This window comes from Acinonyx jubatus, chromosome X (assembly GCF_027475565.1).
Source record: "Acinonyx jubatus isolate Ajub_Pintada_27869175 chromosome X, VMU_Ajub_asm_v1.0, whole genome shotgun sequence".
Lineage (NCBI taxonomy): Eukaryota > Metazoa > Chordata > Mammalia > Carnivora > Felidae > Acinonyx > Acinonyx jubatus.
In genome coordinates this window covers 6594537-6608256 of record NC_069389.1, presented here as the reverse complement: position 1 = coordinate 6608256, position 13720 = coordinate 6594537, and the positions used below count along the sequence as shown (strand labels likewise).

General features: G+C 45.2%; 1 protein-coding gene across 4 annotated transcripts in view; it reads right to left on the bottom strand.

Annotated features, from left to right (window-relative positions):
* TBL1X (transducin beta like 1 X-linked) overlaps positions 1–13720 on the bottom strand; it is a 233433-nt gene that overhangs the window by 67796 nt on the left and 151917 nt on the right. For all 4 annotated transcript variants that reach the window (XM_027050613.2, XM_027050611.2, XM_053202052.1 and 1 more), the window contains one exon: positions 2490–2578. The gene's annotated coding sequence lies outside the window, so the exon portion shown is untranslated. The remainder of the gene's footprint in view (positions 1–2489; positions 2579–13720) is intronic.

The window sequence follows — 13720 nt, the reverse complement described above, 5'->3', positions numbered from 1 at the left end:
CTGACACACAGCACCCAACACACAGAAAGGGGACGTGATTCACAGATGATTCCCAATCTTACTCATGCACAATAGGTACTGTGGTCAGTACTCAACAGAGTGCCTTTCCTCGCAATCATCCCAAATGACCATGCGCCTCTTACAAACTTCCCAATGAATTATCTAAAGGCTACCAAAAAAACCACACAAAACACACCAAAACAAAAAACCCAAAACCCAAAGTCATCTATAAAGCTCAAAACCAGTGCATCATACACGGCAGGAATTCAATGTATGCTCCATTCGATGGAACCTTGTGTTCCCTAAGTACGGAGTTAAATCCCAGTCAAAACACTGATGACCAGCAGACCTCTCCCAGCTTCTCTCTGACATTTAGAAGATGATTCAACTACATTTCAAAAAATACTCATGGAAAAGCCTGGCAGTTCACCACAATTCTAAACACAGTTACCATACGACCTAGCAATTGTCCTCTCTGATATATACCCAAGAGAAATGGAGACAGACGTCTGCACAAAAACTTGTACCCAAACGTTCAGAGCAGCATTATTCATAACTGAAAGGGAAATGCAACTCAAATGTCCACCGACTGATGGATCAACAAACGACGTGGTACAACCCTACGATGGAATATTCTTCGGCCATAAGAAAGACTCATGCTGCAACATGGATGAACCCTGAAAATATATTAGGTTAAAGCCAATCACAAGCTCAACTTCATTAACATTTCACAAATTTTTGTTTATTTTGAGAGAGCACGTGCACGTACAGGTGGGAGAAGGACAGAGAGAGGGAGAGAGAATCCCAAGCAGGCTCCACACCGTCAGTGCAGAACCTCATCTGGGGCTCAAACTCATGAACCGTGAGATCATGACCTGAGCTGAAACCAAGAGTCGGACGCTTAACTGACTGGGCCATCCAGGTGCCCCTACAAATTTACGTTCTCATTAGCAAACAATAATTTTCAAATATTTGAGTAAAATATCAAGATTCTTATACATTTAGGGACTCCTGGGTGGCTCAGGTGGTTAAACGTCCTACTTTGGCTCACGTCATGATCCCATGGATGGGGAGTTCAAGCCCCACGTCGGGCTATGTGCTGAATGAAAGCACAGGGCCCACTTCAGATCCTCTGTTCCCATCTCTCTCTGCCCCTCCCCTACTCGTGTGCACATGTGCTCCCTCTCTCTCAAAAATAAACATTTAAAAAAGTATATTAAAAAAATTTTTAAAGATTCTTACATGTTTACTTTGTTAAACAGTTTTGCATTACCTGGTTTTAAACAAAAAAATACCTCAAAAAGATTCTTCAGTTAAATCTAGGACTAGGATCACTTTAGTTCCAATTGAGTTTTTTTTAAAGCAATAAGCAAAAGTCTTGCCCAAATTTCCATCTTTATGTATTTAAGATTGTAAAGGTTCTGTGGGTTTTATTATTTTTACGAAGAATAGAGAAAGACAAAATTGTAAATATGAAAAGTAAATAATACAGGAAACACCAAAAAGTAAATAATAAAATCAAACCCTAAAATCCCACCTACCAAACAATGACAACTTTTGTAGAACTGGCCATCAGGTTTAGTTTGGCATATGGGTTTCCACTCTTGGCGTCTGTCTGATTTGCTCTTCTAGAAATTTTATCTTCTCCTAGATATGTAAGTAATGACCCCATGTTGTTCTAATAAGTTTCAAGGTTAACCAGCTAGTCAATTTGCAGATACAAACAAATTACATTAAGAAATAAAGTCCAGGGGCGCTTGGCTGGCTCAGTCAGTAGAGCACGGGACTCTCGATCTCAGGACTGTAAATGTGAGCCCCACATTGGGTAGAGAAATTACTTAAAAAATAAAATAAAATTAGGGGCGCCTGGGTGGCTCAGTCAGTTAAGTGTCTGACTTCGGCTCAGGTCATGACCTCAAGGTTAACGTGTTTGAGCCCCTCGCTGGGCTCTGTGCTGACAGCTCAGAGCCTGCAGCCTGCTTCGGATCCTGTATCTCCCTTTCTCTCTGCCCCCCCCCCCAAAGAAATAAATAAACATTAAAATATTTTTAATAAATAAAAATAAAAATAAAAAATCTTACAAAAAATAAACCAATAAAGCACAAAATTAAGATACAGGAGACAAAAACGTATATCCGTGTGCCTGATTATAATGCATCTCTTGGCTTAATTTTAATTCACAATGCTGACACTGGTCTTAGAAGGTGTCACGCTCTCCTGGTAAGACCCAGGAAAGTTTAGAAGAGCTGGTTCAGTGTCCAAAATTCACTGAAGGCAACAAAAGGCGGATTCATCATTTAGAATTAACCATATAGCCTGTAACGATTTCGTGGTGTTCCATCTACTGCCTTCAATGTCAGCAAGGAGGAGCCGCTGCAACTTGAAAACATGCCACTTTAAAACAGACAGTGTCCAGTTCTGGCACCTTCCACTTCTCCAAGGGGCTTCAGGTGAAAGGACAAAGACCCAACAGCATGTGGGTTGCTCACCTTTACGGTGACTTCATGTGTAGACCTCGGGACCAGTGAGCTCCCCAGCATCCGATCAGATAAACTGCCACCTGGCCGCCGGGACCTGCCTGGGGAGAAACGAGAAGATTTGAAGAAAAAAGTTAAAATTCTTTGGGAATGATTCACCTCTGGCCTCTCCTACTTCTTCTTTGTTTTCTTTTTCAAATCGGTGACATTGTTTTCCTTTTAAATCTCAGCTCAAACGAAACACATTTTATGACGTTATAATCTCCATCTTCCACTTTAACACAGACTATGCAGTTTTACCTGCAAAGTGAAAGAGGGGAAGGAGAATGGCCAGTCGGTACTGAACTCGTAGAAATCCTGGAAGGAAAGTCTCTAAGGAAATAATCAGTTTTGGTTCAGACAATGCTACTGCTCTCCTTTAATGATAATCAATGCCTGTCTGAAATACCTTTGTTTTAGGAACTGTGTCATATGCAACCAGGAAACTAAACCATACACACCTCTAAGAGAAGAAAACACGATTTAAGGAAACTTTATAGACATTGTTCACACTGACGTTTGTAACGGTCTTGCACGCATGTCCATGGGGTACACCCTCGGGTATACTGTGCTCATCAACACACAGGAGTAACATTACAATCTCTTTTTTCCCTGGGGTGCCTCGGTGGCTCAGTCGGTTAAGCATCTGACTTTGGCTCGGGTCATGATCTTGTGGTTCGTGGGTTCGAGCTCCGCGTCGGGCTCTGTTCGGACGGCTCAGAGCCCGAAGCCTGCTTTCTCGGTCTCCTCCTCTCTCTGTCCCTCACCCGCTCATGCTCACTCGTGCGCTCACGAACTCTCTCTCTCTCTCATAAACATTAAAAAAATTAAAAAACAAAAAAAGAATCTTTTTTTCCCTTTGGCTTCCCTAAAGTAAAGCAAAAGAAAAGCATATGGATTCAAAGCGTCTCGATGTATCCATTACTGTTTCCATACATTTCAATTCCACCCGAATGCCACCATTCGCGATTCTCAAGAAGCCAGATGTACCGCTCATAAGGGGACTTCGTATCAAAATCTTGTTTGTACTTTTCAGTCAATATAAACACTACACAGTCAACCAGAATTTATGGAACAGTATTTACCTTCTTCCTCATGAAATTTCTTTGGTTGTGAATGGATCCAGCCTCCTACATTTAAATTACCTACTATAGTCTATAAGCTCAAAATCTAAGGAAATTAACTGCCCGCTATTTTCTCTAAATTCTTGTTCAATCACCTTAAGTGAAAATAAAAAGGTGCCAGGGTTAAATATAATTCAATTCCACAAGTGAAGCTATGAGTAATGGTGTTTCTTATTAGTGAATGCAGAGCCTTGTAAAATGTTTTAAGGAAATTCAAGTAAATTAGTCCCACTGAGTCATGTTTATAGCTATGCTGTTCAAAGAAAGGAGGCTAAAACGATTTTATAGGTAGGTTCACAGGCCGTTAAGTTTCATTACAGTACATTTAAAAAAAGTCATAAGGATATGTAAGATAAAAGTAATAATGAAGGCAATTTTAAAAAACCTACCACAGGGGGCGCCTGGGTGGCTCAGTCGGTTGAGCATCCAACTCTTGATTTCGGCTCAGGTCACGATCTCATGGCAGGGAGATCAAACCCTGTGTCAGACTGCACTGAGTGTGGACCCTACTTAAGATTCTCTCTCTCCCTCTCCCCCTGCCCCTCCCCTGCTCACACACTCCCCCTCTCAAAAACAAAACTAAACAAAAAACCTACCACTGAAGAAGAGAGATTCAAATAAAATCCCCTTACAACTCTCTAAATAGGAATTATTCGCCAGAGTGAAGCAGGCATAAAGGGATATTGATTCTGCTTATAAGATACAAATACATTTCGTTCTGAAAACACTTCTGTAGTAGAAATAAAACAGGACAATACTCCTTAGAGTACCTGAAGCAGAAGCCAAATTATTAGTTTAGGGATTGAGTTGAAAATTACCACAGGGGGAAAAAAAATAGCCTTATGATGAAATTGCTAAATACCACAAAGTATCAAAATATGAGCAGATGTCACCACAATAAGCCCCAAATTGCTCGGGAATTAAAACGCTAAAATCCGTAATAATTCAGTAAGTAATTAATATATAAACAGCTCTTATTACAAGCTGTTCAGAAAAACCTTTAGAATCAAATTCTTATTCTTTGGTCCAAAACAGATGGTAACTCACAAATTAGTGTCTTGGAATTGAAGATTATCTTTTATATATGTTGTTAGACTCCGTAAGTGTAATTAACATCATCTGTGTGTTACAAACACACAAAAAAGGGCAAATATGACTGGTTGATAACATTCTTCTGCTTATGCAACATGTCAAAATTAATTAGTTTACTGATAGAAACAACAAGTTAAGATGATAAAGCCCATCTTCTAATACCTAATCATAACGGATTTTCCCATGATTGTTACCCAAACGGAACCATTACCAATAATCACCAATGGCAAAAAAGGTTCACGTCCTGCAAAGCCTGTGTGTGAAATGCCAATCATTTTAACCAATGCAACACACAAGGTAACAATAAACGCGAAAAGGACTGCACGATTTTCTGGTTGCTCCTCAGCTCTTGGCAAGGCATGGGGTAGACCCATCCTGGCACTCAGTCCAGTCCACGTAGGAGGTACAGAGCCTCAAGACATTCACAGTGTTGCACAAACATCCACTCTGTCAAGTCCCAAAACATTTCCGTGGCTCCAAAAGGAAACCCTGTACTCATTAAGCAGTCCCTCTTCTCCTCACACCCTCTCCCGGCTCTGGCAACCTCCAGCCTACCCTCTGTCTCTCTGGCTTTGCCTATTCTGAGCATTTCACATAAATGGAAGAAACAATACCTCCTGTGTCGGGCATCTTTCACTCAGCATCGTGTTTTCAAGGTTCGGCCATGATGCAGCCTGCCCTGGGACCTCATTCCTTTCTGTGGCTGAACAGGATTCTACTGTATGGACGAACTTCATCTTGTTCATCCGTCCATCAGTTCAAGGGGATTTTGGCTTCTGTGAACGGTGTCGCTACGCACATTCGTGCGCCAAGTGTTTGAGGCCCTGTTTTCCATCCCTTCGGATGTATACCGGGGAGGGGAATTGCCCTATAGCTTTTTGCCTTCTTCCTCCTTTGTTGGAGCCGCAACCTCTCCAGGACCGACAGATGCCAACAGGACGAGCAGAGGGAAGGAGTTCAGCGAGCAGGGCCCTGGGGACGGGAGCCGACCGCTAGCCAGGGACAGGCAGGGAGGTCTGCACGAGGAGCAGGGTGCAGGAGGGAGCCCGGGCCCCCGCCAGCACGACAGCTACAGCTGGTAAATGGCCCTGCACGGCAAACACCGCGACAAAGAGTAAGTCACTATTTCTCTGCTCGGAGCAAAGCACATTACTCTCCTGTTCAGGATCTTCGCGCAGTGCCAGGCATCAGAGAAACCGGATTTGTTTTGTTTTGCCGCCGCCCCTCCCCCACTCCCCCCCCCCCCCCCCCCCAGCTTTAGCACCCAAGTTCTGACTTCAGACCTGCTCACATTCCTGGGAAGATCCATCAAGGGCCACTTGGGTTGACAATGGTTGCCCAGGTGACTTTGCAGATTTAATACTGAGACTTTGTATGGACCCAGGCACGTAATACTGAATAAAAGCATGCAATTATTACAGCGTATCCGTACTTTAACACAGTGGTTCTGTCTGGGGCGACTGTGTCTTCCACCCCTGGATATGTTAGGCACGGCCTGCAGACGCTGTCGGCTGTCACAACCGGAGGAGGAGGAGGTCCAATGACCACTACTGGGGAGAGACCAGGGATGCGGCTGGACATCCTAAAACTCACAGGACAGCCTACCCGCAAGAAAGTCTGACTCGCGGCAAGATGTCAATGATGCCAAGGTGGAGAAACTTGAACAAAACAGATTTGAGACTCACCGAGTTCTTCTCTTCGTGACTCCTAATTTCTACTGTGAAATACTAGAAGGTGAATAACACTTTCAGGCAGGTCTTAGATTCACAAAGAAGTGTCTAGGGGAAGCTTCCATAGACCATCATAATGCCTCCTTCCTGGTTGCCCGAGTTATAAAACAAAGCCAACAGCCCACATGGATCACTAAGGCAAAGGGACAAAGCATATGTTCTTACTGGTCATAAATTAAATGCTTGATTCTATCTCTTGGTAGAATAGAATTCAATTTGCACAATAAAGGGTGTTTTTTGTCTAATTATTTATTTTAAGAGACAGAGCAAGTGGGGGAGGGGTAGAGAGAGAGGGAGAGAGAATCCCAAGTAGCCTCCGCACTGTCAGGGCGAAGCCCAATGTGGGGCTTGAACTCACACACTGTGAGATCATGATCTGAGCCGAAAGCAAGAGCTGAACATTTAACCCACTGAGTCACCCAGGCGCCCCTGCAACGTGTGTTTATTTTTGAGAGACAGAGCATGAACGGGAGGGGCGGGGGTGGGACAGAGTATCCGAAGCAGACTGTGCGCTGACGGCAGTGAACCCCACATGGGGCTTGAACTCATGAACCGTGAGATCATCACCTGAGCCAAAGTCGGATGCCTAACTGACTAAGCCACCCAGGCGCCCTGTCGATGGCGGCTGTTTTTTAAACTGCCCATGGAGCAGGACAGAGGCCTCCTACCGACAGCCAGCACCGCCTGCCAGACACGTGAGGAAGGCACCACGGAAGCAGGTAACCCCCCAGCCCTGGTGAAACCCTCAGAAAACCGCAGACCCAGGGTGGCCTCTTCAGTGCAACGTCACAGGGGCCCGAGCCAGGCCCACCCTGCTGAGTCACACTGGCATTCCTCAGCCTCGGGACCCAACTCATGGTGAAGGGCAGGTGAGACACCTGACCGGGGCCAGGCGCCCTTCAGCAAGTGCGTGTGATCATTATCCACAGGCTGGGGACGGTCACGGGCAGGGCTGCGCCACGGAAGCCTAAAACCAAATGAGCTGGGGAGCCCGACAACTAGAGGTCTGAATGCACCAAAGCGACAGAACGATGTTTTCCGGGCTGTCAGTGCACGTTTGGTCTGCGTCAGCTGAGAAACGGTTCCACGATCCAATCGGATGGGACACACCGGGTTTCGTGAAGTTATTAACAAACAAGAATAGTGGTTCACGCGGAAGTACACCTATCGTCTGCCCAGCTCTGTTCCAAATGCTACAAACTCATTTGATCCTTTATTAAATAACGGAAGAAGCCCACCTACCAGAATCACACTGTGTTTTCAGTGCTGCACCCCAGGTCCCGCCAACAAGCACATCACACCAGGTGACCCCACACAAGAAATATCATTCTGCTGTCACGGTTCCCTCACGGCTCGGACCTGCAGGCAGCAGGAACTCTGGGAAGCCCCTTCTTCCACGAGCTTCACTTCTAGCTGCTCCTCCCTGTATCCCTGTATGGGCCCCCCCCCCCCCGGGTGACGACACCCCACGGCCAATACGCTGTGGTCTGCCACGCTCCCAAAGCCCTCTCCGAACGGCTTGCCAGCAGTATGCTGAAATTCAGAAGACAGAGCTCTGATGGACTCTGAACACGTCAGTCACTAGACCTTCCAAAAAATTGAGGTTTTCCTGTTGGAAGACTGGGTGTTCTCCAACAGAAATATGAAAACACACTTTTCAGACCTTGGACGTATGAAATCTAAAGACGACGGTACTTGACTAAAATGAAGACCAGTGTGCCCAGATGGTAATGACTGATAAAAATAAATGTTACTTTTGATATTATAATAGTATCAAGAAATAGGGCAGTTCTAGATAAGACTTCTCCGTCGGGAATTAATCAGGCCATCATTCCCATTTCTCTTCTGACTCACTGAACTAGGAAAACGGGTACCGCGAAGTGAAAAGTCACACACAACACATGGATTATTTCTTCCTATCTTCTCTCTCTCTTTTTTTTTTAAAGCTCACTTTTGGAAAACCCTTAATTCGGGTGGATTAAGTGTTGCCACTGTTAAGTAAAGGTTTACCTTTCTGTTAATGCATAAACCCTAAGTGAGACCCCAAAGGGACGCCTTCCCTTTTCAAGTTATGCTTATGACCTAGAAAAACTTTCTTGTATTGTTAGTGATAAAGGCTAGTACTTTTGTACATAAATTCCAAGGGGCTAACCTCTGATGTCCTTCAAAAATCAGCTTATATGTCATAAACACATAAGGTAAAAACAAGGACCACCTTAAAAGATTTTTCTTTTTTAATTTTTTTTAATGTTTATTTATTTTTGAAGAAGAAAGAGAGTGTGAGCAGGGGAGGAGCAGAGACAGAGAGAGACACAGAACCCGAAGCAGGTTCCAGACTCAGCGGTCATCACAAAGCCCGACACAGGGCTCAAACTCATGAGCTGTGAGATCATCACCTGGGCTGAAGTCAGACGCTTAACCGACTGAGCCATCCAGATGACCCAATGTTTGTTTATATCATTTTTAGAGAGGGAGAGAGAGAGAGAGAGAGAGAGAAACAGAAAGAGGCAGAGGGTAAGCAGAGGAGGGGCAGAGAGAGAGGGAGACGCAGAATCCGAAGCAGGATCCAGGCTCTGAGCTGTCAGCACAGAGCCTGACGTGGGGCTCAAACTCATGAGCTGCGAGATCATGACCTGGCCTGAAGTTGGACGCTTAACCAACAAAGCCACTCGGGCGCCCCAAAACGTTTTTCTTTTAAAAATAGTCTGCAGGGGCACCTGGGTGGGTCAGTGGGCTAAGGGTCTGACTTTGGCTTCAGGTCATGATCTCGCAGTTTGTGGGTCTGAGCCCTGGGCTGGGTGTCGGGCTCTGCACTGACAGTGTGGAGCCTGCTTGGGATTGTCTCCCTGTGTCTCCCTCTGCCCCTCCCCTGCTTGCATGCACTCTCTCTTTTTCTCTCAAAATAAAGTTAATAAAATAAAATAAAGGTAAAATAAGTAAACTTAATAAAATAAAAGTAAAAACAGTCTGTACAGTTAAATGACAATATTTGTCATCCAGTGTCTATAGAAAATATTTAGTCTGAACGTTTTTGGAATTAACACTTTAGTCTGGTTATCTGTAGGCTTAGGTAACCCTGGCTGTGCCATCATTTTTCCTGTGGCGTGCATTAACCGGCCAATGGACCATTACGGCACAGGTGTGAGAAGTCTGGTAAGATCTCTGACCCGTATTTGAGATGGGAAAAGCGGTCATTGTGGAAGTGTGCCCGTAAAGCTGGCAGCCAGCCCGCCACTTACGGCTGATGCCCCTCTCACAAGTAATAATGTCGGTATACTGTGCACACGGACCAGAGACGTGTCCAGGGTTTTGTGCAGAACCCCATTCTCTACAGCCCAAGCAGACAGGAGAGAGTTACCAACAGGCAAAACTAACGACCAGCGACTTTCAGGTTGCCCCAACCTGGGGGAGGGTTCGTTCTAGTGTTTGTTCAGAAGGCACAAGTTCTTAGATGTGACAATGTGTTTCTACAGAAAAGCTTCCAAGATGGAGTAAGTCTGGGGAAATTGTAGGTTAAAAAAAGGTAAAACAGATCCATAAAGTGAAACAAACACCAAGCGGGATAAACTCCAGAGAAAACCCTAACAAGACGCGATCTCCTGAAAATCTGCAGTCAAAAGAAATTCTTAAAAGCAGCCAGAGGAAAAAAACACAAATTACAGCCAGAGGGAAAGATAAAACTCACGGACTTCTTGTCAAAAACCATGCAACCCAGGAAACAATGGAATGAAATCTTCAGAGAGCCGAAACAATGTGTCAACTGAAAATTCTACTCTCAGACAAAACAGCTCTGAAATATGAAGAAAAAGACTCTTCCAGGCAAACAAATGCACAGACAGTTCATGGCCAATAGGCCTGTCCTGTAAGAAAAATTAATGAAAAATTAACGGACACGCTTCAAGGGGAAGGATAAAGAGCTCAGACTGACACCTGGACATCTGGATTTGTGCAAAGGAATGATGAGTGACAGAAATGATAAATATAAAAACATTTTCTTCTGGGGCACCTGGGTGGCTCAGTCGGTTGAGCATCTGACTCTTGGTTTCCGCTCAGGTCATGATCTCTGGGTTTCTGGGTTCGAGCCCCGCCCACACGGTCAGCGTGGAGCCTGTCTGGGATTCTCTCTTTCCCTCTCTCTCTGCCCCTCCCCTGCTCGTGCTCTCTCTCTCAAAATAAATACAAGTTAAATTTTTTTTAAAAAAAACCACACATTATCTTCTCATTTTAAAATTTATAGGGGCATCTGAATGGCACAGTCAGTTAACCATCCCACTTTGGCCCAGGTCATGATCTCACAGTTTATGGGCTCAAGCCCCGCGTCGGGCTCTGTGCTGACAGCTTGGAGCCTGGAGCCTGCTTCGGATTCTGTGTCTCCCTCTCTCTCTCTGCTCCTCCACTCGTGCTCTCTCTCTTTCAAAAATAAACATTAAAAATACATATAAAATTTCTTTTACATATAATTGATTGCTTAATGCAAAATTAGTAACTGTATCGTGGGGGTTTTTTTTTTTAGTGTTTTTATTTATTTTTGAGAGAGAGAAAGAGAACACAAGTGGGGTAGGGGCAGGGAGAGAGAAGAAGACACAGAATCAGAAGGGGCTCCAGGGTCTGAGCTGTCAGCACAGAGCCCGACGTGGGGCTCGAACTCATGAACGTGAGGCTTGTGAGATCATGACTGAGCCAAAGTCGGATGCTTAACTGACTGAGCCACCCAGGCGCCCCTGTATTGTGCTTTTTAAAACATATGAAAGGAAAACGTACGACAACAGTAGAAGAAGTCGGGGATGGAAGAGGAATGGAAGTAACTGTTGTTAGGTCCACATCCGTGATGTGGTACGATGTGCAAACGCAGACTGCGCGAAATTAGTGTTAATGTGCCGCCGAAGAGAGCACCAGACTGTGCCAAATTCAAGACGGATACTGCAAGCATTAGAACATTACTCTAAAAATTAAAACTGAAGTATAGCTAATGAGCTCATAGCAGAATCATGCAAAAAAATTCTCAATTTATGCAAACATATGCAGGAACAGAGGAAAACAGAAACACAGAACGGCACAAACAGAAAACAAAAAGCCAGTGGTAAATGGTATAACCATTCTGATTAAAGGCTGATTGTCGGACTGGATACAAAATCAAGATCAAGCCACGCTGTCGTAACAAAACCGGTTTGGAGAAGTATACATTCTGCCTATGAATATATGTATGCATGTATGTATATACATTATAGTTGGCCATATATTATCGATATATATTATTTTTTGTTTTTAATGTTTATTTTTCAGACAGAGAGAGAGAGAGAGAGAGAGAGACGGGGAGAGAGAGGGAGGAGGAGGGAAAGAGAGAGAGAGAAAGAGCATGCGAACGTGAGCAGGGGAGGAGCAGAGAAAGGGAGACACAGAATTCGAAGCAGGTTCCAGGCTCTGAGCCGTCAGCACAGAGCCCGACAGGGAGCTTGAACTTATGAACCGCGAGATCATGACCTGAGTTGAAGTCCGACACTTAACTGACCAAGCCACCCAGGCATGCGGCCATATACTGTCTTTGAATGTATGTATTCTGTTCAGTTGAGCATTCTCCTTTGTGATTTCTCCCACCTCTTAACTGCTTCCTGAGTCTGAGGAGGACATGCTAGGGTGAAGAAAACATGTTATATGGATGATTCCTAGACACCAAGATCACTCTGCTTTAAGAAAGCAATTCACGAAGGAAGGTAAGGACACAGTGACCCCGGTCTGTCAGAGTCTGACTGTAGAGAGCCCAGACCACCAGACTCCGTAAGAAGCCTGAGCATCAACACGCTGAGGGCACATTCAGCTATTCAATGAAGACACACACCCCAAAAGGATTAAGGAATGTAATAGTGAGAAATCACAACCTCTGCTCTTGAAGACACGCCCAAGCTGAAGAAACACTTTGATCAGGGCGGCCAACTTGGGGCAATGGGGCAGACAGGTGCCTGGGAGCTTCCACACGAGGTCCTGTTCCCCTCTCTCCAACAGGTGTTGATCCGTGCGTGACCCCAGCAAATTTATCTGAGAGTCTGTTTCCTGAGAACAACCTTCTTAAAACAATAGCTGCAACGGCACGTGGTTACAATATCTCACACACAACTGGCCTGTCCTGGGGCGCCCGGGTGGCTCAGTCGGTTGAGCGTCCGACTCCCGCTCGGGTCACGATCTCGCGGTTCGTGGGTTCAGGCTCCGCGTCGGGTTCTGTGCCGACAGCTCGGCGCCAGGAGCCTGCTTCCGATTCTGTGTCTCCCTCTCTCTCTGCCCTCTCCCCCGCTCGTGCTCTGCCTCTCTCAAAAATAAATAAATAAACGTTAAAAAAGAAAAAAGTGCCCTGTCCCATCAAGTGACTGTATCATGAATGCTACTAACGCTTCGTTTTTAGCATGTTACTAAAATCAGAGAATTTTATGTTTAAAATAATAGCACGTTTAAAATCAGAGAAAACAATGTTTTGTATATTTGATGAAAAAGTGCACACGCCAGGCATTTCAATAAGTATACACTGGTATATATTAGGTAAATGTTACATGTAGAGAAACACAGAAACTCCCCAGAGTATTTACGATGAAATGTTCTTGACGTCCTCTATCATTTTCGTACTTGAGGCTTCTCTATTTACTACCCTCCCCTTTTCTGAACCTGAGCTTAAAAGTTGGGAGACCTATCTAGACATGGCCACAGGCGGGAAATTCCAGGGCCACAGAGCAGAGGCGAGCCCACCTTTTCTGTAAACGGCCAAACAGTAAGTGACTTGAGGCCTAGCCATACTCTTGTTGTCACTACTGAGCTGGATCCTGACACTCCGAAGCAGGAAGTGACAAAGTACAAAGACACAGGTGTGGGGCTGTTTGGGTCGGCCTACGGGCGGTGGCTTGCCCACCCCGGCCTCGGCACACAACCACGCCGGGTTTAGTAAGCTGTGCACTCATAACTCTTCACTGCATTGAAACAGACAACCCACTCGTCTGGTCAGGGTGACCAGGCAGCACGCAGAGAAAGAAGTTCTTTATTCCAGAAGCAAAGCAGGTCTGTGCTTTGTGACAGAGAACGACCACTGGGAAGGGGAAAAAGCAGGAGTGTGCTGTGGACGGGAGCACGAGTCTCCGGTCCCCAGGGGCCATTCACACAGCTGCCACCAGGGATCGTTGGGACAGCCGAGCAAATGTCACATCACATCGATGTGCAGATTTCAGGACCCGAGTGCCGAAAGTTTCAAACTTCCCAATTCTTTCACGGATCACAGAAG